This window comes from Bufo gargarizans, chromosome 2 (assembly GCF_014858855.1).
Source record: "Bufo gargarizans isolate SCDJY-AF-19 chromosome 2, ASM1485885v1, whole genome shotgun sequence".
NCBI classification, from domain to species: Eukaryota; Metazoa; Chordata; class Amphibia; order Anura; family Bufonidae; genus Bufo; species Bufo gargarizans.
The window spans coordinates 304,954,904-304,978,231 of record NC_058081.1 but is presented as its reverse complement, the minus strand read 5'-3'; the positions used below and the strand labels follow the sequence as shown (position 1 = coordinate 304,978,231).

The following is a 23,328-nucleotide window of genomic DNA, read 5'->3' as shown; positions in this document are numbered from 1 at the left end:
TCAGATCAGCCCATTAGTACCCCCAGACCTCAGACCAGCCCATTTGTACCCCCAGACCTCAGAATAGCCCATCAGTACCCCCACACCTCAGAATAGCCCATCAGACCTCAGATCAGACTAAAATAAAAAAATCATCTTACCTGTCCTGCGCCGCGTCTCTTCTTCAGCTGTCGCGCTCCCATTTTACCGGCCTGCACTGCACTGTCACATGACTGCGTGCAGCATCAGGTCATAGTGCGCGCACTACGTCCTGACGCTGTACGGGGTCAGGACAGTGCAGCTCCCCGCTCCTAATGCATACTAGTGAGCTCTTCCATAATGGAAGCGCTCACTAGTATGCATTTTATAAGACGCACGGACATTTACCCCCAACTTTTTTTTTGGGGGGGGGGAGTGCATCTTAGAAAGCGAAAAATACGGTATGTTCAGCTGACATTAGCACATCGCTAATGTCAGCCAGGTTAGGCTCCTTTCACACCTGCGTTCAGGTGTCCGCTCGTGAGCTCCGTTTGAAGGGGCTCACAAGCGGCCCTGAACGCAGCCGTCTGGCCCTAATGCATTCTCAGTGGAGGCGGATCCACTGAGAATGCATCCGCCTGCCAGCGCTCAGCCTCCGCTCCGCTCAGTGAGTGGACACCTGAACGCTGCAAGCAGCGTTCGGGTGTCCGCCTGGCCGTGCGGAGGCGAGCGGATCCGTTCCGACTTACAATGTAAGTCAATGGGGACGGATCCTCTTGAAGATGACACCATATAGTCCCAGTTGTCGGACCCCCACCAATCAGATACTGACGACCTATCTTGAGGAAAAATCTTAGACAATCCCTTTAGGCCTCTTGCACACAAACTTTCTTTTCTGTTTACGTTCCGTTTTTTGCGTTCCGTATATGGAACCATTCATTTCAAAGGATCCGCAAAAAAAAGGAAGGTACTCCGTATGCCTTCCGTTTCCGTTTTTCCGTTCAAAGATAGAACATGTCCTATTATTGTCCGCATTCCAGACAAGGATAGTACTGTTCTATCAGGGGCCAGCTGTCCCGTTCCGCAAAAAACGGAATACACACGAACGTCATTCATATTTTTTGCAGATCCGTTTTTTGCGGACCGCAAAATACTGAAAAAGCCATACGGCCGTGCACAGGAGGCCTTAGGCTTCATGCACATGGCAGTGTCAGTATTTCGGTCTGTTCAATAGCTCGCTGATTTATCCCCTAATTGTGGAGGATACAGTGTTTATACTTAATGTATTAATACTACTGGTGTCCGTCAGGACTAATTAACACCTCTTTTTCCTACTCCTTTATTTTCACTAAGACTATCCTATTAATAAACTGTTTTAATAAAATGTGTGATTTTAAAATTTCAAGCTAGTCACTCAGTTCTCACTATTCAGTATTCCTGTATATTCCTATTAATTCATAGCCAGGATGAATACATTGTTTCCCTACTGGCTGCAAGTTCTCATCGGGTACAATGTTTCAGCTAAAACTATTCTAAATGTTTCTGCTTAAACTATTCTAAATGTGATTCATAGTGGCTTCACTGAGTGCTTTGCTGTATTAAAACTAAAAAGCAGCGCTACTTCCCCCCCCCCCTGTATTTCGGTCTGCAAACCACGGATCCACAAAATATGGATACCTTCTGTGTGAATTCAGTAGGGCATATTTACTAACAGCTGCTTGTTATGCCGGGCTTAGTTTCCCCCTCTGCGCTGCCATTAGTTTCATCTAAGGCTCCATTCACACGTCTGCAACGTGTTTTGCGGATCCACGGAGCCGCAAAACGCGGAAAGCGGCAATGTGCGTTCCGTATTTTGCGGAGCACACATTGCCGGAACTAATAGAATATGCCTGTTCTTGTCCGCAATTGCGGACAAGAATAGGACATGTTCTATTTTTTTGCGGAACGGAAGTGCGGACCCGGAAGTGCGGGTACGCAATTCCGTGTCCGGGCAACACGATGTGCTGCCCCATAGAAATTAATGGATCCGCAATTTTGTTTCACAAAATGCGGAACGAAATTGTGGACGTGTGAATGGAGCCTAATTTGTGAAGAGGCATGCATGGCCTGGCTGGCTTAGTTTTTCACATTTACTGCAGTGATCACCTCTACACAAGGAGGCGGCTGCTGCTATCACACCTCCCCATACAAAATCATTGCTCCAACCTATCAGATTGTTGGGGGTCCGACTCTTGACACCCCCGTCAATCAGCTGTTTGAATATAGGCTCATACGAGTGCTGCATTCTCTTCCATTTACCTGCTCGCTGTCACAACTACAGTGATGAGCTGGTGTAATTACAACTATGCTGTCCCATTCACTTCAGTGGCATGGCTCCTTCCTATTCAAGTAAGGGCTTGTTCACACGACAGTATGACTTTTTTAGTGTTTTGCGGGGCCGTTTTTAACGGATCTGTTTTTTGTTTCAGTAGTGTTTCCAGTTCCATTCCTTTTTTCCGTTCCGTTTTTCCGTATGGCACATACAGTATACAGTAATTACATAGAAAAAATTGGGCTGGGCATAACATTTTCAATAGATGGTTCAGCAAGAACGGATACAGAAGACATACGGAGTACATTCTGTATTTGTTCAGTTTTTTTTTTTTTTTTTGCGGACCCGATGACTTGAATGGAGACACGGAACGTGATTTGCAGGCAATAACAGGACATGTTCTATCTTTGAACGGAAATACAGAAATGGAATGCATACGGAGTACATTCCATTTTTTTTGCTGAACAATTGAAATTAATGGTTCCGTATACGGACCGTATACAGAACTAAAAATACAGCCCGTATACGGAACGCAAAAAAAATTGAGAAAGTTAATACAAGCCACATACTTACTAATGTATTGTAATTATCCTTATATCATACATTTTTCCATCACATTATACACTGCTCGTTTCCATGGACCATCCTACAATCCATCAGTGGTGGTCGTGCTTGCACACTATAGGAAAAAGCGTCAGCCTCTCTGGTGACTGGGAGTGCACATAAGCTAGTGCTTTTCCCTATATTGTGCAAGCATGACCACCATTGATGGATTGCAGGGTGGTCATAACCATGGAAATGAGCAGTGTGTAATGTGATGAAAAAGGAATCCAGCCAGCAGAGGAGACAATATGGAGAATAACAATAGGTCGATATATCCAGCATTCAGGCAAGTCTTTCGGGGTTTTTTTCGCCGGAGATAAAACCGTAGCATGCTACGGTTTTATCTTTTGCCTGATCAGTCAAAATGACTGAACTGAAGACATCCTGATGCATCCTGAACGGATTACTCTCCATTCAGAATGCATGGGGATATGCCTGATCAGTTATTTTCCGGTATTGAGCCCCTGTGATGGAACTCAGTGCCGGAAAAGAAAAACGCTAGTGTGAAAGTACCCTAAAATATTAAGTTTAAATCCCCCTTTTCCCAATTTTACATATAAAATATATAAACAATAAATAAACAAATTACATAGCGCTGCGTCCGAAAAGTCCAAACTATTAAATTATTAAAAAATATCTCCTATGCAGTGAGCGCCGTAACAGAAATGGCGATTCGCCATTTTTTTGTCACCTTGTCACCCCAAAAAAAAGGATAGGACTGTTCTATTATGGGCCGAACGTTTCATAAAATGCGAAATGCACACGGCTTTTTTTACTTTTTTATGGTGAAGAAAGCAAATAAAAATTTTGGTATCAAAACAACCCTACGCCGATCTGATCGGCGTAGCGTTGTCACGGTACCAAAATTTTGATTCGGTTTCGATTTGGCGACTAAAAATTTAATTTGGCTCCTAAATTTTTCAGTTCAGGAGCCAATGGCTACTAGGTATTTTTTTTAGTCTGGAGCACTGCGCTAACACAATATAGTCTCTATATCTGCTGTTTATACTTTGGTATTTTCAGTGTCTTAGTATAATTGTTTATCTTCATCTCTTTGAATCATTAGGGATTAGCATATATTTTTATATAATAGTATCTATCAGTACTGTAATCTTCTTTGTACCACTTGCAGAATAGATCATTTAAGACACGTATCGCTGTACCTGGTATTATGCTTCTTGCTATACTTTTTGTATCTTTTTCCATCATGTCATTTTCTATCCTTTGATTATTTATTTTGATTATTAAAGTGTATAGTCATTTTTACATGTCAGTCCCATTGGTTTTCTTTGTGGATATAGAGGCTGTTTTCTTGCTCCATGGAATATTTTTGATGTTTGATGGAAATGGTGAGGTTGTTGTAGTTTTTTTCTGAAGATAGACAAGCCTTTTAAAGGGGTTTCTAGGACTTAAAGATAACCTTTCACCGCTCCTGACATGTCTTTTTTAATAGCTTCATTTTCAGACTGTTCAGGGATAATGTCACTGTGTGGTGTGGGAGGTAAACTCTGCACCAAACACAGCAGGGAAGGGAAAAGGTACTAGGCCTTGAAACTAGGGAAAGGTCACCACCAGTATGAAAATACCTCGATAGTAGGAATGTTCACATGCAGGAACCTAGAGCCCTATCTGACCACAAAGAGCCCTGGAAATAGTGTCAGGACAAAATATAACCTGATGCTTCCCAGCTGAAGGAACAGGAGACTCCCTCAGGCCTAATACCAAAAGATAAGGGAATACAACAAACTAGAAATAGGAAAAAGACACTTAACTCCGAAGTACGCGGACGAGCAGGAACTCAGAGGAGAACCAAACACCAGCACATCCACAACCAGAAAGGAGCTATCAAGACTAAATAGAGGAGTTGGAATGACCACTTAAGTTACACCTAAGACAAGAGGTGTGGTATTCACCAGCAACAACACAGAAACAAGTGAAACCAAAGAGGCTGTCAGATCACATCATGTGCAGCCAGTCTCTTAGATCTTCACTTACTTCCCTTACTGCAGTGTCACGGAAGGTGTACAGGAAACAAGACAATGCAAAATGAATATATGACTCACTGGATCCAAAACTAAGGAACAAAAAGGGAGACCCCTGCATAAGACCTGGCACTCTCCCTGACTGCTCAGCCTATGCGAACATCCCAATGGTAGATGATCGCATATCCTCGTACCTCGACTGTATAACACCTGAATACCCTATAATAGTGAGGGGACACGACCACCGGCTCCCTATACTAGACACGGAGGGAGTCAGGGTCACCTGGGATCCAGCAAACAGAAAATCACAAATGAATGTACAACACTTATCTTGTAGAAGACTGGGGAATAGGATCAGCATGCACACACACTCCAGGAAGTTGTATAAACCGCACACTAATGCATTATGGGGAGGAATTTAAAGGGATGCAATCAGTCCAACTACAAGACAGCTGAGAGAGGCTAACGAGATGAGGAACTGAAAACCAAAACAAAGGAAGCTCAAGGAGGAGGTTCTGAAAGGCATCTGTCAGAGCTTCTCAGATGTCTGGTGGTGACATGCAGACTGCTAGAAATGTATTCATAACTTCTAGCAGGAATAATAAAGGAATGGCACAACATAGAGTCATAAGAATAGATGTTCCAGAATTGTTATTACATGGGGAATGCATGAAGCTATTAAAACAAGCATGTCAGGTACGGTGACAGGTCATCTTTAAGTTGGATTTAGACAGGACGAGGCTGTCAGATCACATCACGTGCAGCCAGTCTCTTAGATCTTCTAATCCCTGTCACGGGAGAGACCCTTCTATGGGTGGCTTCAGGACACCCAGGACCGACTTTATCTGGATGAGCTGTGTGAAAGGCTTTTACCAGACGACTAGCATTAATGTTTGCCGCTGGAACCCACATCCTCTCCTCTGGTCCATAACCCTTCCAGTGAACGAGATACTGGAGGGATCTACGGAGAATTCGGGAGTCCACTATCCTGGCGATCTGAAATTCCAGATTACTATTCACCATGACAGGAGCGGGAGGCAAGGAGGACGGTTCAACAGGTTTGACATATCTCTTCAACAACGACTTATGGAACACATTATGAATCTTCAAAGCCTGAGGAAGTTCAAGATGAAAGGCTACCAGGTTAATAATGGCAGTGATCTTATATGGACCAATAAACCTTGGACCCAACTTCCAAGAAGTTACCTTCAACTTAATGTTTCTTGTGGACAGCCACACAGAATCTCCCACTCTCAGGTCCGGACCATTCATACGTATCTTGTCAGCCATGCGTTTAGACTTGTTGCCCATTTTTTTCAAGATTATTTTGAATTTTCCGCCAAATAGATGACAAAGAAGAGTAAAATCGTTCCTCATCAGGTATACCAGAAGTCTCGATACCAGAAAATTTGCCAAATTGCGGGTGGAACCCATATGCCCCAAAAAACGTTGACTTACCAGTGGACTCTTGTCTACGGTTATTTATGGCAAACTCGGCTAAAGACAAAAATGAAGACCACTCCTCCTGGTTCTCCAAGACAAAACATCTCAAATAAGTCTCCAGATTCTGATTAGTGTGTTCAGTCTGTCCGTTTGACCTGAGGCTGAGTCTGAAGAAAAGGACAATTGTACCCCCAGATGAGTACAGAATGACTTCCAGAATTTGGAAACAAAGTCCCTCTATCAGACACCACATCAGAAGGAATACCATGTGCCACAGTTTTAGCATTAGGTATACCTGGCAATGCTATAAAGTGTGCCATCTTACTAAAGCGATCAATAACCACCAAAATCACAGTTTTCCCTGAAGAATTAGGTAAATCTGTGATAAAATCCATGGAATGATGAGTCGTGATGGGATGGGCAACAGAAGTAAAGATCCGGAAAGCCGAGTATGTGTCACCTTAGCAAATGCACAAGTACTGCAAGCAGACATAGTCCTCAACACACTTACGCAACTCCGGCCACCAGACTCTGCGAGAGATGAGATCGACAGTGGATCTGCTCCCATGGTGTCCTGCGAGAACCGTACAGTGATGTTCCTTGAACACCTTGTGAGTAATTCAGAAGGAACAAACAACTTCCCTGGAGGACAATAATCATGCATCTCCCTGGGCCCCTAACACCTCTGCCTCAAATTCGGGATATAGGGTGGATATAACTACCCCTTCAGACCATATCGGACCAGGATCTTCTGAATCACCCCCCCAGGAAAGCTATGCTACAAAGCATTGATGTTCTTAACCACAGGGTAATAGGTGACGATAAAATTAAATCTGGTAAAAAAACAACAGCCATCTGGCCTGCCTTGGGTTCAGTCGTTTAGCCGACTCCAGGTAAGCCCGATTTTTGTGATCAGTAAGCACAGTAATAGGATGAATTGCTCCTTCCAACCAATGATGCCACTCCTCAAAGGCCAACTTAATGGCCACAACTCTCTATTACCCACATCATAATTCCTTTATGAAGGCAAAAGAGAAAAGTCCAGAGCTGCGCTCACCTGATTCCACTTGAAATGGAGGCACAGTCTGCGCTGGGATTGGAAGTGCACTTAAGCATGTAGAAAGAAAACCATAGGGAGTCCAGCTTCCAAAAAAGTGTACTTTATTCCAAAAATATATTAAAATCCAACATGGCAACCCGGCAACACAGTCTTCTGTGTAATGGCCATGCTGGGGTACTACAGCTTAGCTTCCACTCACTGGGATATTACACAGTGGATGGACAGCCTTCTGCTGAGGCCAGCGACTCCTGGCACCGGACGCATTGCTGAGAGGAGCCTTTGCGCTGGAACTGCGGGGGGCAGGAGAGTGGATTTTTTTCTTTAGCTACACTGCAGTAAAGCCAACAGACAAAAATTGCCTAAAGCTGGAATACCCCTTTAACCACCTCAGCCCCCCTAGCTTAAACCCCCTTAATGACCAGGCCACTTTTTACAATTCTGCACTACACTACTTTCACGGTTTATTTCTCAGTCATATAATTTGCCACTTAAATGAATTTTAACTCCTTTTCTTCTCACTAATAGAGATTTCATTTGGTGGTATTTCATTGCTGCTGACATTTTTACTTTTTTTGATATTAATCGAAAATGACCGCAATTTTTGGAAAAAAATTACATTTTTTTAAAATACATTTCTATATAATGTTTTCTCTAAATGTATTGTTCTACATGTCTTTGATAAAAAAAAAAATGCAATAAGTGTATATTTATTGGTTTGGGTAAAAGTTATAGTGTTTACAAACTATGGTGCAAAAAAATTAATTTCTCGTGCATGGCATTGGGGGACACAGCACCATGGGTATATGTCCAACTACCACTAGGAGGCACTAGACACAAAAAGTGTTGGCTCCTCCCAGGTGGGCTATACCCTCTCCACAGGCACGAGGCTATTCAGTTTTAGTCTAGTGTCCGTAGGAGGCAGACCTGTCCTGCTTTTTTGCAGGTTCTGCTGTTTATTTTTATTCTTTTTTTCTCTCTTCCGCAGGTCGGTTTTTTTCCACCGTTATACCTGCTGCAGGCTGGGGCTCCATCGTGTTCCACTTTAGTTGCCCCCCCTGCGGGCGCGTACTTCGGTACCATCGCCGGTCACCCAGTCCCCACGGACTGCATCCGCAGTGGCTTGCCGGCATTCCCACGGTTCCCGTGTTGAGTTTGCCGAAGGGGTGACCGTGCTGCGCCCGAAGACATCGGATGGTGAGTATATCGGATGGTGAGTATACTCCCCTGTCCCTGTGTCCCTGCCCCAGGGTTAGGTTCCCTTCTGTGGCCAGGGGGATGGGATCCACCTTAGCTGGGGGTCCTGGGGAGCCTCTTCGTTCCTCCTAGCCAACCCCCTCCCCCTCCTGGGGGGGTTATATTCATTTTTTTCCTCCCTTCTTTTCCCCCTCGGTTGGTCTTTTCTCTCCTCCCTGGCCACAGTCTCTCCCTGGCTTCCCCGCTACTTTAGTCCCCGGCTTCTGCCGGGACTAGGCCTCATCTTCTATGGCCTGTCCCCGGCTCCCAGGTGCTCTGTTTGCCCTGATCTGCCTATCCCCAGGTGTCGCTTCTCCCCCCCTACCCTACTCACCTATTTTTATGGTTCGGTGGGCCCTCTGTCGGCCGCGGTTCGCCCCGCCCCCCTTGCTCCATTCCCGGCCACCTCATAAATCGAGGCCCCGGCTTTTGGGCCTGCTAGGCCGCAATCTTCCCGGCCCCTCCCCCTTGCTTCCCGGGCTTTTCTGAGCCCCGCCCGGCCCGGCCCTCGGGAGGAGCTATCTCCTCACCCTTTCCTGGGCTAACATGTTTTTTCTGTTGGAGGGGGTGGTTAACCCCTCGATTGCTTCATGTCCCCTGCAGCCCTACTGACCACCTCTTTTTTGGGGAACAGCTGCTGCTGCACCTCTTTGGGGGAACACTGCGTCCGGGTCAGGATAGACAGCCTCTGCTGGCTGCTTTTTGAGCATCTCTTCTCCCAACAGCTCCTCGGTCGCCACGTGTTTTCACGTGCGTCCGCTGTCTACAATGGCTGCCATGTGGTCATCCTGTCCCTGCTGGTGTGCAGTACCTCTTCCCAGATCCCATTGTTTTCCCTGAACAATCTTTTTGTGTAGGTTCCCCATGAATGGGTCCCTCCGTGTCAATGCCATGGGAACCTTGGCCGACTCTCCCTGGCAGTGTCGCTGGAACGCTACCAACCCAAATTGCGGCCACCTCTGCCCTCCCAGGGTCCTCCCTGCAGATGGGGCATGCTCAGTTAGGGGTACCTGCACCCGGGTTCGGCGAGGGGTAGCTCACAGTACACCCTCGGGTGGTCTCAACGGGGTCCCACCCCTCCTCGGCATCCTCGGATCCCCCCCAGGACAGGCCTGAGGCTGGTGACGAATCCTTCCTGTCACCCCATCCGTTGCCTCTGGGGACACCTCTGCACCGATTCCCTCGGAACAGAGCATCAGGCGGTCTTCCTCCATATAGAAGCCCTCTGGGAGGTCAAGACTACGTGCACGGAGGAACCTCTCCTACCTAAACAGGGTTGGTATCCCCTCTAGTGGATTTTCGGATGGTGCTCCCCTGACCGCACAGGTATTCAACCGCACAGGTAAGGCAGCCGTCCCCGTGTTTAGCATACTGAGTCACCTACCCGGTGTCTGATACGTACGCCTTCTCCTTAACAGGGGGGTTCCTGCACCACTGCCATAGGCTGTCCCTGACAAGCCTTCCTGGTTCCCCTATACCAGGGGCTATCCTCTACACATTTGAGAGTGTTTCCGTGGGGTTCCCATCCTGGTGTTGGTGTTCGCCACTCTACCTCATTACAGGGAGTTCCTGTTCTGGGCAAGCGGTTAGCTCGGCTATCGCCTCCTGTAGGTTGGTGAGTTCAGAGCAATTGTACAGCCGCCTTGCCCCTTTTCTTAGGTAGTGTACCTACAGGAGCCATTACTCCTGGCTGGCTCTATGGTGTTCCATACAGCACTATTTCTCCCTTCCGGGGGAGATATACAGGCCGCTTCAATTGCCGTTGCAATTGCACCTGTCTGTTCCCAGCCACTTTGCTCCTGTCATAGGTGGAGTACCTACACCATCTCCTGATGCTGTAGCCGATTCCCCTGGCTTGGCGCTATGGTGTTCCATGCGACACTATTTCTCCCTTCCTGGCGAGATATACAGGCTGCCTTTAATTGCCGCTGCAATTGCGCCTGTCTGTTCCCAGCCAATTTGCTTCCTTCACAGGTAGAGTACCTACGCCATCACCGGTGCTGTAGCCGATACCTCTGGCGGGCTCTGTTGTGTTCCATGCGGCAACATTTCTCCCTACGGGCGGAATATAGAGGCCACTTTCAATTGCCGTAGAATTGCCCCTGTCCGGTTCAGTTACCTGTCTGTTCCCTGCCGCCTTGATCCCTTAACAGGTGGAGTACCTGAGCCATCTCCGGATGCGGTAGCCGTTCCTCCTGTCCGGCTTTATGGTGTTCCATGTGGCATTTTCTCTCCTTACAGGACGAGATATTGAGGCCTCCTCCTATTGCCGTGACCATTGCACCTACCTCATCATAGTGTGCACCAAACGGCCATCTTACTCCCTTCATGGGTAGAGTCCCTGAACCGTCTCCGATGCTGCAGCCGTTCAACCTGTCTGGCTTCTAGGGTGTGCTATGCGGCCCTGTTTCTGTTGCCATTGCACCTACCTGATTGTGGTGTGCACCTGTCTTGTTCTTTGTGGTACCGTGCGGCCCTACTGGGTTCCATTGTTAACGCGGTTGCTGTTGCACCTCTCTGGGTCTAGGGTGCACCATGCGGCCACATTGCTTCGATCTTAAATGTAGTTCCTCTAACACAGCCATATTTCTACTTTACAGGTTGTGTACCTGTACCCTCCGTATGCTGTCTCATTCCCAGATGCTGTGGCTATGTTTCCACTCTCCTTAGTTGGCAACATGCAGCCACTTTGCCCATATTTTAGGCGTGTGTTTGTAGTACCCCAAGCGCTGGGCCCTGTGGTGCGGTCTGTAGCTCAGACAGTTTCTGTATCACTGGGTGTTTTCTGCCCACAGGTTCTAATCTGTGCTGCGGATGTTGGTTCCATCCATTTGGTTCTTCCATACATCTGCCACTCCTTTACTGTCGCGCTCATTGGTCTCCTTCTACCTCTCAAGGCACTGTCTGCACCAGGCCCCCTTCGTTCAGCGTGTGCATGGTTTCCATGTCTGGCAGGTGTGGGCCAGCCCAACCCCCACCTTGTCGGTCTACTGCTACTTCTGGTAGCTCCAGTATATGACTGATCTGTCTGATCCGGCGGGTGGTCCTCATTCAACCACGCTCCCTACTCCGTGGCCAGGTGGTTGTTGGCCTTCGTGCTGTAGTTGCTCTTGCCTTCTCTTTACGGTACTACGGTATGCTGTGCTCCGCGTTACCCCATGTTATAGGGGAGTACTCGCGTTGTTTCCTAATTGCTGAGCGGCCCATTCCTGGTGAAGTACAAGGATCTCCACTGGATCTTCTACCTTGTTTGGACACGTAGCTGGTGGCATCGGCCGCGGCTGCGGTTTTCTGTCATCGCTGGATGTCCGCCACACGGAATCCTTCTGGGTCCACGGCTTTTATCATTGCTGGACGTCCTCCCTGATGGGTCAAGGACAGGACCTCTGAGCGCCACACACACCTGTCTGAATTTTCAGCTGATTGCTCTGGTATCGGACAGGGCCCCGTAGTTCCTTTTGGGTCCAGGTGTTTTCGGTATTCCCTTGTATTTTCTGCTTAGTTGTGCTACATGGCGGAGGGGCAGTCCTCTTGGACCTTGCCGTCGTCTGCACCTGTCTGGTGCTTTCTCCCCCCTGGAAGTTTTCTGTATGCCGGTCGCAGCTGGTTTCTACATTTCTATGTAGGCTACCCCGGTTTTTTCATGGCGACTTCTGCATTCCTTATGCATATGGATGTCTGTCGTTTTGTGGTACATCCCGAGCTGCTGTACTTGCCCTCTCTGGGACAATGTTTAAGGTTTGCTGGTCAATATTCTTGGTACGGCTAGTTGTCCATGGCCAATGCCCCTTCCCCTATGGTGGTTTCTTTTCGCCTTTCCTGGATATTCTGGCTTGCGTTGTCTTCTGGTGGTTCAGCTTCTGGTTCCTTGTGAGCCCATACTGGGTACTCCTTCTGGAGTCCCTGTCCCTGTTCATTTGAGGTCCTCTTGGGATTTGTGTCTCTTTTTCCAGCCTCCCACGTCAAGTACCTGGTATTGAGTGGTTTAGTGCTGCGGTTTGCAGTTCCACCGTATGGTCTCCTTCGGGAGGGACCTCCTCCTGTTGTAGGACCTTTCCTCTTTAGGTTTTTTGGAGTGCTCTCCTTCTACTCCCATGTCTCTCAGTCCAGTGTGTCCTGCCGAGGTTGCCTGGCCTGTATCTGGCTTCTTTTTTCCATGATACTTCACATGCCCAGTGTTTCCTCTGGTCTTACGCTTCACGGTGATATCTTGTTTTCGGAGGCTTGCGCCTCGTCTCCTGTTTTTGGGGACGCAGGAGCTATCGTTCTTTTCCTGGTTTTTTACCTACAACCCCCTCCTTCTCCAGGGTTGGCGGTTTCCTCTAGCAGCCTTGGGTTTTCACCTTTACATGGGGCGCTTAGCTTCTTTCCTGGCCTTGCTGTGAGGGGAGTCCCCTCCCTTCACATGTGAGCCTTGCTATGGCTCCCCCACTCGTTTGGTTTTCAGTGCTTCCCTGTTTCTTTTCTCCCCTGGCCTTTCAGGGGATGGCCACAGGTTTTTTGGGTCTGGAACAATGTAGAGCGTTGGGTAGTTTCACCACGCGGTGCTGTCCTAATTTTTTCTCCAGCCCTTGGCTGCGCTCTGTTTCCTTTTGCCACCTTCTTGCATTTGGGATTTTCTTCCAGTCATTTGTCCTGGGGTGCTGGCAGTCTTCCCTGCTTCTTCTGAGGTTTCTTCCTTGTTATGGAACCTCTTGCCCATCTCGTGTTTTTTCCCGTTGGGTCACATGGTTCTCCTGCACCTGTATGCCCAACCGGTGGCGCGTCTCTTCTTTTCCCTCCCTCAGGGACTGCTTTGGGACGTCCCATGGTGCTGTGTCCCCCAATGCCATGCACGAGAAAATTGGATTTTTTGTACTCACCGTAAAATCCTTTTCTCGTAGTAGGCATTGGGGGACACAGATCCCTCCCTATGTTTTTTCTTCCGCTTCTCCGGGCTGGTCTCTTGATCTTTCCCGGTACGGGAGTTGTTGGTTCCTTGCTTTTCTTCTCTCTCCTACTGCTTTTGGTACAAACTGAATAGCCTCGTGCCTGTGGAGAGGGTATAGCCCACCTGGGAGGAGCCAACACTTTTTGTGTCTAGTGCCTCCTAGTGGTAGTTGGACATATACCCATGGTGCTGTGTCCCCCAATGCCTACTACGAGAAAAGGATTTTACGGTGAGTACAAAAAATCCAATTTTACGCACTTTGACTTTCTGAGCACCTGTTATGTTTCCTGAGGTTCTACAATGCCCAGACAGTAAAAACACCCCACAAATGACCCCATTTCGGAAAGTAGACACCCTAAGGTATTCGCTGATGGGCATAGTGAGTTCATGGAAGTTTTTATTTTTTGTCACAAGTTAGCTGAAATTGAATTTTTTTTTTTCTTACATAGTCTCATAGTCCACTAACTTGTGACAAAAAATTTAATTTTACATGAACTCACCATACCCCTCACGGAATACCTTGGGGTGTCTTTTTTCTAAAATGGGGTCACTTGTGGGGTATTTATGCTGCCTATGCATTTTACGGGCCCTAAAGTGTGAGAAGTAGTTTGGAATCCAAATGCGTAAAAATGCCCTGTGAAATCCTAAAAGTACTCATTGGAATTTGGGCCCCTTTGCACACCTAGGCTGCAAAAAAATGTCACACATGTGGTATCGCCGTACTCAGGAGAAGTAGGGCAATGTGTTTTGGGGTGTATTCTTACATATATCCATACTGTGTGTGAAAAATATCTCTGTAAATGACAACTTTTTACATTTTTTTATACAAAGTTGTCAATTTACAGACATATTTCTCTCTCCCAGCATGGATATATGTAAAAATATCCCCCAAACCACATTGCCCTACTTCTCCTGAGTACGGCGATACCATATGTGTGACACTTTTTTGCAGCCTAGATGCGCAAAGGGGCCCAAATTCCAATGAGTACCTTTTAGGAGGGCATTTTTAGGCATTTGGATTCCAGACTTCTTCTCACGCTTTAGGGCCCCTAAAATGCCAGGGCAGTATAAATACCCCACATGTGACCCCATTTTGGAAGGAAGACACCCCAAGGTATTCCGTGAGGGGCATGGCGAGTTCATAGAAGTTTTTTTTTTTGGGCACAAGTTAAGGGAAATTGATTTTTTATTTTTTTTCTCACAAATTCTCCCTTTCCGCCAACTTGTGACAAAAAGGTTAATCTTTCATGGACTCAATATGCCCCTCAGCGAATACCTTGGGGTGTCTTCTTTCCAAAATGGGGTCATTTGTGGGGTGTTTATACTGCCCTGGCATTTGAGGGTCTCCGCAATCATTACATGTATGGCCAGTATTAGGAGTTTCTGCTATTCTCCTTATATTGAGCATACGGGTAATGAGATTTTTTTTTTCCGTTCAGCCTCTGGGCTGAAAGAAAAAATGAACGACACAGATTTCTTCATTCGCATCGATCAATGTGGATGAAAAAAAAATCTCTGCCTAAAAATGTGCAAAAAAAAAAAAAAGAGGGGAAAGGCATCTGCCAGGACATAGGAGCTCCGCCCAACATCCAAACCCACTCAGCTCGTATGCCCTGGCAAACCAGATTTCTCCATTCACATCAATCGATGTGGATGAATAAATCATTGCCGGAATTTTTTTATTTTTATATACAAAGTGTTTGCCAAAGCATATGAACACCGCCCCTCAGCTCATAAGCCTCAGCAAACGTATCTTTTACTGCAGAGGAGAAATCTCGTCTTGCAGCGCCGCATACACTGACTTGCGTGTAATCTGACAGCAGCGCAATGCTTCTGTCAGAATGCACATCAGTGCTGCAGCTGGTTGATCACTTGGTCCACCTAGAAGGTAAAAATATAAATAAAATAAAAGCAAAGAACAGGAAGTCGCTGCGATTGATAAAAAATATCAAAACTGATTTTTTTTATCGCCGCAGCGCTTGTGTAGTGATTGTGCAGTGATAAAAAAAAAAACGTTGTCACTGCGGCGTGGCGGGCGTGGGTGAACGCACGTGTGGGCGACCGATCAGGCCTGATCGGGCAAACACTGCGTTTTGGGTGGAGGGCGAACTAAGGTGACACTAATACTATTATAGATCTGACTGTGATCAGTTCTGATCACTTACAGATACTATAAAGTACCAATGCTGATTAGCGATTCGCTGCTATACGCTAATCAGCGAATCAGTGACTGCGGTGCGGTGGGCTGGGCGCTAACTGAAGCTAACTACCTACCAAAGGGGCCTAAACTAACCTAAACCTAACAGTCAATACTGGTGGGAAAAAAAAAGTGATTAACAGGGGTGATCAAGGGGTTAATTGGGGTGATCGGGGCTAAATGTGTTGTGTTTTGTGTACTTACAGTGATCTGTGCTCCTCTGCTGGGACCAACCGACGAAAAGGACCCAGCAGAGGGCACAGAAGCCATTTAGCACATTCTATTTATAAATATAATGTTACAAGCAGAGCCCTTGTAGCACGGTGGATTTTTCTGCTGGAGTAGGGTTCCCACCCCTATCAGTAATCAATTCAAAGACTCCAGCCAAGTTTGTGTGAAGTGCAATTCTGTTTATTTAGCAAACAATGGTGGTTGCTACGGCAAAGTAAATAGTGACGTTTCGGCACATCCGTGCCTTCATCAGACCAGTGCCGCTTGTAGTGCAGAAGATCTCAGGTGTGGGGCAGTAGAGAGGAAAAACATGCGGTTATACCGCTGTAGGGAAGAGGCGCCTAAATAAACAGAATTGCACTTCACACAAACTTGGCTGGAGTCTTTGAATTGATTATAAATATAATGTGTTATATGGCTGGTGGTTCGTTATTCTAAAAGTCACCAACCTGCCAGCGCTGATCATTGGCTGGCAGGCTGGTAACAAACTCCTCCTGCGACTTTTCCCGACCCGTACTGCGCATGTGCGGGCCAGATATGCGCGTCATCTCGCGTCTTGCGAGATGACGCATTGATGCGTCAAGGAGGAACAACCCGGCCGCCCGCAGGACGCATCCCTGCGTTAGGGGGTCGGGAGGTGGTTAAGTACTGGGACTGTCCATTAATACCCAAAAAGGGTTTTTTGCTTTTTCATTGTTGCGTCCCCAGAGTCATAACTTTATTATTTTTCAGCCATTGAAGCTGTATGAGGGGTTTTTACAGGATGTGTTGTAGGACACCATTCTGGGTGCATCTAACTTATTGAATAAATGTCAGGCAGCTGTGTGTGTTAAAAAAAATATATAAACATTAAAAACGTTATAAACCTTTTCAACGTGTGCTGTTCCAGCACCATAGCTCCTGGAGGTCTCCACCAGACCATAAGTGACGGGGACCCATTTGCAGTTACATGCCCTTCTTGTATACATGACTGCTGAGGCCAGTGCAAGGCTGCTGTGGTCTCATTAACAAAAAGCTGCAGCGCTGGAGCAGAGGGCGTTTTAAACCGTGGGTGTTTTTTTTTATTTATTTATTTTTTATTACGGAAAAGAAAACATCAATTCCACAATTTATTTTTTCAGATTCCTGTCATACCCAGTGTGGAATACTCTGGACACCTATGAGGTGCCAATAACCGGGCGTGAGCGTCTGTCAGGGATAGTGCGGCCTGACACCGACATGTATCAGGAGACATACGTTTACTTTGCACTTGTCATGCTTTGCCTGTACTAGGGTGGAACCTAGCCTGAACCATTTCTGCAGAAGTCGCCAAGTACTATGGTAATGGCGGCTGCCACACACAGCCCCTCAGTACATGGCAGCAGCTCGGCCCGCGCTGGACTGAGGGGCGGGAATCTCGCGCTTGTCCTGCCCGCTGCCGCCACTAGGTGTCCGGAAGCGCTCCGGTCAGACTGGCAGAGAGCGCTGGAAGAAGCCTGCCGCCCCGGCCTCTGTGTGTGGAGGGTTAAAGCGCCAGCGAGGAGCAGGAATGGCTGCGAGCACCGGGGTCTGGACGTCTCTGCAGCGTAGACCGAGAGGAGGCGTGACGCTGCGTCCGGTACGGAGCAGGTTACCGGCCTGTGTGAACAGGGCCAGACAAGTGCAGGGGCTGTCCATGGCGGGTTGTATCTGTGCACCTCCTGTATAGTATTAAAGGGGGTTTCCACCCAATAGGCTCTAAATGCCTCAGAGGTGCAGGTGTCTCCTCTGGGACCCTCATGTAACGGGAAAGCCGTGTGAGAACCTGGCCTATAGTAAGAGTTGTCTGTATTCATCTTCTTTGTGATCTGTCTGGCGGAAAATTCGAAATAATCTAAAAAAAAAAAAAAAAAAAAGGGCAACAAGTTTAAACGCATGGCTGACAAGATATGTATGAATGGTCCGGACCTGAGGGTGGGAGATTCTGTGTGGCTGTTCACATTGGCGCCATTTCTCTCTTACCTGAGCTCACAGTATGATAATGACCTATGATGCCGGGAGTTCCTGGCGGGTTTACTGTAGTGACATACTGCCATCAGTACAGTAGACCCGCTACCTTGTGCCCCATCACACGGAGCATGGTTCCCAGACACATGGCTCGTCTGACACCGGCCTTAGTACTCACATGACAGACAAAAACGGTGCCCGAAGGGGTCCATGGGGCTTCCGACATGTGACCAGGCATGTTCTGCTATTTTATCCTGTTTGTTTGGAGGCAGGTGTGAACGTAGCCCTATAAACCAGTTGGATTGTGAGGGAGGGGGTCGAGGTGAGTAGTCAGCGCTGCAGACTATGCTAGTGCTATGAAAAGAACGGTTAATGTGTAGTAAAGATTTCTACATCTGTCATCAGAACGTTTTGTGTCTGAGGGGTCATTGCCCTCTATGGGTGTGTGCCAGCTCCATTACACAGGCCGAGGATCAGGCCAGTTATGGTTTGTCGTGTGATGGCGTCTCTCAGGTGGCCCCTCTTGGCAGCAGATCACCCAGTGTATACAGGGGATGTGCTGCTGTCAGTATCGGATCTATATGGGGGATCATGATAACAGTTTTGTCCCGATTCACTCTTTAAATGTGCGCCCGTATACCATGGACAGCACTCGTTATTTCCACGTATTAGGATCTTGTACACGTTAAGATGCCAAATTGTTACCAAACTTCTCTAAGGCCTCTTTCACACTTGCGTTGTCCGGATCCGGCGTGTACTCCATTTGCCGGAATTACACGCCGGATCCGGAAAAACGCAAGTGTACTAAAAGCATTTGAAGACGGATCAGTCTTCAAAATGCGTTCAGTGTTACTATGGCAGCCAGGATGCTATTAATGTCCTGGTTGCCATAGTAGTAGTGGGGAGCGGTATACTTACAGTCTGTGCGGCTCCCGGGGCGCTCCAGAATGACGTCAGAGCGCCCCATGCGCATGGATGACGTGCCATGCGATCACGTCATCCATGCGCGTGGGGCGCCCTGACGTCACTCTGGAGCGCCCCGGGAGCCGCACGGATGGTAAGTATACTGCTCCCCCGCTCCCCACTACACTTTACCATGGCTGCCAGGACTTTAGCGTCCCGGCAGCCATGGTAACCATTCAGAAAAAGTTAAACGTCGGATCCGGCAATGCGCCGAAACAACGTTTAGCTTAAGTCCGGATCAATGCCTTTCAATGGGCATTAATTCCGTATCCGGCCTTGCGGCACGTGTTCAGGATTTTTGGCCGGAGCAAAAAGCGCAGCATGCTGCGGTATTTTCTCCGGCCCAAAAACGTTCCGTTCCGGAACTGAAGACATCCTGAACGGATTTCACTCCATTCAGAATGCATTAGGATAAAACTGATCAGGATTCTTCCGGCATAGAGCCCCGACGACGGAACTCTATGCCAGAAGTAAAGAACGCAGGTGTGAAAGAGCCCTAAAGCAGGCCGTACACCTGACAACCATCTAATGTGTATGGAGGCCCCCTCCCCTCCCCCCAACAGCGGATGTTGGATGAGAGGAGGGTGGGGCAGCTGGATTTCAGCTGTTTTTTAAGATGTCAGCTTAGAAGACTGTTCAGGAGAGGAGAGAGAGGGACTACAGACTGAGCTATCAGAGAGCTGGACTGAGCGGCCTGCAATGTATGATCAGACTGCAGAAGACAAAAGGGTCAGAGTTTTAAACCCAAAAAGCAGTGGCAGAGTTGCCGCCTTCATGATGGACACTTTTTCCCACAGAAAATTAGCCCTCACACCGCTACATTAGCTGGACTGGTACCTCAGAGGCTGTTCAAAAGCAACATGGCGCCCGTAAACCAATCCATCAGAATGTGTGCTGCAAAAGCCAAAAGTTGGTCTTTCCTTTTTGAATCCAAACAGCAGCTCGCATCCACGTTTATGGCATTTCCGTACCCAGTAGAACCCACCAAACATTTTAAAGGATGTGATGTGTATCAGATGGCACCAACTGGGCACAGCATTTTGGGCACTGAAATGCCATATCTGTGGAAAAACCCTCATGGTCCCTGGCTTATTCATTTCGGCCAAACACTTGTGGTATCAAAATGCTCATTCCAACTCTTGATAACTTACTTGAGGGGTGTAGTTTTTAAAATAGGGTCACCTATAGGAGGTTTCCACTGTACAGGAACCTTAGGGCTCTGCAAATGTGACGTACTGTAGCACCTGAAAACCGTTCTAGCAAAATCGGTGCTTCAAAAGCCAGGTGGTGCTCCTTGTCTACTGAAATGCCATATCTGTGGAGAACTTGCACTTTTCATTTTTCACGGTCCTCTGAGCGTTCATTTGTACAAACTTTGTTTTATCAAAATGGTCACTGCACTCCTGCGTGCCGTCACAGATGCGAGTGCGTAGGCGTGGGATCTGAGCGCTAGACAGTGCTGTCGGTCATAGGAATTGGGGGTGTGATTATTAGAATAAGGGCGGCAGTGTAATTACATGGGCGTCGCAGAAGCAGTGCTCGGAAGGCATAAGCCCGCCTCTGAGTGCTCCTTTTGCTCATTAACATATTGTAAAAGTTTTTTTTCTGCAAACCGGACCTAATCAAAGAAGAAGAAAGGTATGCTTTTTGTCAGCGTTATCAGCCCTACCTGGCTATATGCCAAGTAGGGTAAGCTTGCAACAGGTAACAGAGCCTCTTTAATAATAATAAGGGGCGGGGTTTCCAAAATGGGGTCAATTCTGGGCGGCTCCATTTATTATTTCACCCCAGAGCATCTTCAGTTGTTGGCACAAGATGTGTAAATCACCACATTGGGCCTCAACTGTGCATGGTGCTCTTTTACTCCTGACCTGTATGGTATGTCCAGGCAAATGATTAGGGCCACATGGAGAGTGTTTGTAATAATAGGAGGGCTGACTTTTCACACTGGCATATGCTGGGCACAACATATCAGGCACTGAATTGGCAGCTCTGCGTAAAAATAGCAATTCCCACTTTGCACCATCTGCCATGAATTAATTTTAGCAAAACACCTATTCGGTCAAAATGCTCACTACACCCCTTGGTAAATTCTGTGAGGGGTGTGGTTTCTAAAATGGGGTCACTTCTTTGGAGTGTTTTTTTTTTTTTTTTAAATCTATCCTTACCTGAGGATAAGGGCTCATGTGCAGCCCTCAAACAGTGGGTCCACAATATACGGGCACCAGCCACGTGCACTGTGGATCGCGGACCCATTCAAGTGAATGGGTCTGCAAATGGCAAGCACACGGGCCAGTGCGTGCGCAATGCGGACACCTATTTGCGGTCCGCATCACGGGTCACACATGTTCGCGTGCATGAGCCCTAAGTCATCAATATCAGATGCCTGACAACCCCTTCAAGGGAGTGCTGCAGGTTTTCTCATAATGCTTAATATGGTTTTCAGCATGAAATGAAAAGGTTACAATCGTCCGCAGAATCTGTATGTACAGGTTCTATTGCGTATTCTTGTCAAAATCAAACGTGGGAAATATCCTCTGGGTCGGAACTGTTCACACTAACACTGTAAGGCCCCTTGCAGACGAGCGTTCCTCCCGCGGTGATTCCGCTTCACAGCACCCGGCCTGACCTCCCAGCACTGCCGGGGGTCGCATAGCATTATATTGATTTATGATGCTATGTAACCCTAACAGTTCTGGAATGTATTGGATAACTGATATAATTCTGCCAGTGTTATCCAATACATTCCAGAACTGTAAGGGTTACATAGCATCATAAATCAATATAATGCTATGTGAATCCCATCAGTGCTGGGAGGTCAGGCCGGGTGCTGCGATGCAGACTCGCTGCGGGAGGAACACTTGTCTGCAAGGGGCCTAAGGATGTCTTCACACGCTGCAGAAAATTCAGTGAGTGAAAATCGGTTCCACTCATTTGAATGAGGCAGCAAGCACATGGATTTCTGCAACCCCCATTAGGCCCCTTTCACACAGGCGAATATTCCGCACGGGTGCAATGCATGATGTGAACGCATTGCACCCGCTCTGAATCGGGACCCAATCATTTCTATGGGGCTGTACACACGAGTTGCGTGAAAATCGCTGCATGCTCTATATTGTGCGTTTTCCACGCAACGCAGGCCCCATAGAAGTGAATGGGGCTGCGTGAAAATCGCAAGCAAGTGCGGATGCGGTGTGATTTTCACGCACGGTTGCTAGGAGACCCGATCATTATTATTTTCCCTTATAACATGGTTAGGCTACTTTCACACTAGCGTTCGGGGCTCTGCTTGTGAGTTCCGTTTGAAGGCTCTCACAAGCTCAGAATGCTTCAGTCTGGCAGCGTCTGTCCTCCGCTCCGCTCAGCAGGCGGACACCTGAACGCTGCTTGCAGCGTTCGGGTGTCCGCCTGGCCGTGCGGAGGCAAACGGATCCGTCCAGACTTACAATGGAAGTCAATGGGGACGGATCCGTTTGAAGTTGACACAATATGGTGCAATCTTCAAACCGATCCGTCCCCCATTGACTTTCAATGTAAAGTCTGGACGGATCCGTTTGCATTATCATGAACAATTTATTTATTTTCTTGTTCATGGTAATGCAAACGGATCCGTTCTGAACGGATCTAAGCGTTTGCATTATAGGTGCGGCTCCGTCTGTGCAGCTACCAGACGGATCCGCACCTAAACGCAGGTGTGAAAGTAGCCTTATAAGGGAAAATAATAGCATTCTGAATACAGAATGCATAGTACAATAGTGCTGGAGGGGTTAATAAAAAAAAAATTATAATAATTTAACTCGCCTTAATCCACTTGCTCGCGCAGCCCGGCATCTCTTCTGTGCTGTGCACAGGAAAAGGACCTTTACCTGTGCACAGCAAAGAAGAAGACAGAAGAGAAGCCGGGCTGCGCGAGCAAGTGGTTTAATGTGAGTTAAATTATTATTATTATTTTTTTTAACCCCTCCAGCCCTATTGTACTATGCATTCTGTATTCATAACATGGTTATAAAGGGAAAATAATAGCAATCTACAGAATACCTAACCCAAACCCGAACTTCTGTGAAGAAGTTCAGGTTTGGGTACCAAATATACCGATTTTTCTCACGCGTGCAAAACGCATTACAATGTTTTGCACTCGCGCAGAAAAATCGTGCATGTTTCCGCAACGCCTGTGTGAAACCAGCCTAAGGTGAACAGAACTGATTTTCAGTCTTGGAAATTTCTGCTCTAAAACCTGCCGTGTGTGAAGGCGTCCTAAGACTTTATAGGGTGTTAACTTCTCGTGGCAGGTACAATGTAGAGTGCAGCGCTATATAACGTGCTGACGTGAGGACCCCCCTCCCACCCTTATGTGCGCAGAACTGTTTATTTCTTGCCAGAAATATAACAGAAGCCGTGGTGGGTTGGTCACATTCCCGATCCCTTGTATCCAGCAGGGCCATGACTCAAGTA

At 47.4% G+C, this 23,328-nt stretch overlaps 1 protein-coding gene across 2 annotated transcripts in view; it reads left to right on the top strand.

The window, feature by feature from the left end:
- The window catches only part of TMEM19 (transmembrane protein 19), a 45,883-nt gene that overhangs the window by 3,930 nt on the left and 18,625 nt on the right, over positions 1-23,328 (top strand). Inside the window, exon 1 of one of the 2 annotated variants that reach the window (XM_044280439.1) lies at positions 17,364-17,545. The exons of the other annotated variant lie outside the window; for it this stretch is intronic. The gene's annotated coding sequence lies outside the window, so the exon portion shown is untranslated. Of the gene's footprint in view, positions 1-17,363; positions 17,546-23,328 lie in introns of those variants that run through there. 2 annotated transcript variants of the gene reach the window in all.